Source organism: Chrysochloris asiatica, unplaced genomic scaffold (genome assembly GCF_000296735.1).
Source record: "Chrysochloris asiatica unplaced genomic scaffold, ChrAsi1.0 scaffold00089, whole genome shotgun sequence".
Lineage (NCBI taxonomy): Eukaryota > Metazoa > Chordata > Mammalia > Afrosoricida > Chrysochloridae > Chrysochloris > Chrysochloris asiatica.
The window spans coordinates 11,440,312-11,441,479 of record NW_006408607.1 but is presented as its reverse complement, the minus strand read 5'-3'; positions in this window follow the sequence as shown (position 1 = coordinate 11,441,479).

The following is a 1,168-nucleotide window of genomic DNA, read 5'->3' as shown; positions in this document are numbered from 1 at the left end:
GTTTCCTAAATTCCAAGAAGTTGGATTCTTCACAAACTCAGTTCCAGAGTGTGAGACTGCTTTTAAGATGGGTACCTTCCCAAAGCTAAAGAGGCAAAGCTGTCGTGCTCTAGGGGGCAGTAGAATGGGACCCACCAATGGTACAAGGGAAATGTTACCACTCAGACAGGGTCATTGCCTAGATGGTCTCAGAAAACAGTGGATCCTTTTGAGAGCTAATGTAAAGTTCTGTTGGATTTTTAACTTGCTTGATACCTGTTATCTCTTCTTTCCCTACGATTGCTCTCATTTGTAATGGAAATATCTACCTTTTTTCTGTTCCATCATTGTATATGGAAACAGAGAACTTATATTTCAGATTCATAGAAGGAAAGGAATTTTTTCCCCAGTTAAATTTTTTTTATTTTTGGTAATTTCATGGTAATAAATGGGATTTGTGTGTTTTCAGTTATATATATGTGTGAAATGACAATGTGTTAGGTACAAATATAACTATGAAAGTCTTTATTTACATGGCACAGGTGCTTTAATGAGATACGAATTGGTGACAGATTGGCAAGGGGTTGATTATGATAGTTAAGGTTTTGTGTCAACATTTCTGGGCCAGAATTCTTAGTGGTATGGCAGTTGAGATATAGCTATCTTCCATGATATGATTTGATATGATCAACCAATAAGACGATTAATGGTAGGATTGCTGTTGTTAGATGAATCTAGCCAGTTCCCACTCATAGTGACCTTATACACAAAGAACAAAACACTGTGTAATCCTGTACCAACCTCACAATGGTTGATGTACTGGAGCTCATTGCTACTACCATTGTCCAATCTATCTCATTGGTGGCTCTCCTTCTTTTCCACTGACCCTTCACTTTACCAACCATGATTTCCTTCTCCAGGGACTGGTGCCTCTTGATAACATGTTCAAAGTATGAAACACAAAGTTTTGCCATCCTGGCTTCTAAGGGACATTGTGGTTGTACTTCCTCCAACACCGATGTGTTTGCTTTTCTGCCAGTCTTTTAAGAGGTACTTTTAATATTGCTCTTCAACTCCATAACTCAAGTGTATCAATTCTTCAATGGTCTTCCTTTTTCATTATCTAACTTTCACATTCACATGTTGTTGTTGTTTTTAGGTGCCATTGGGTCAACTCATAGCAACACTA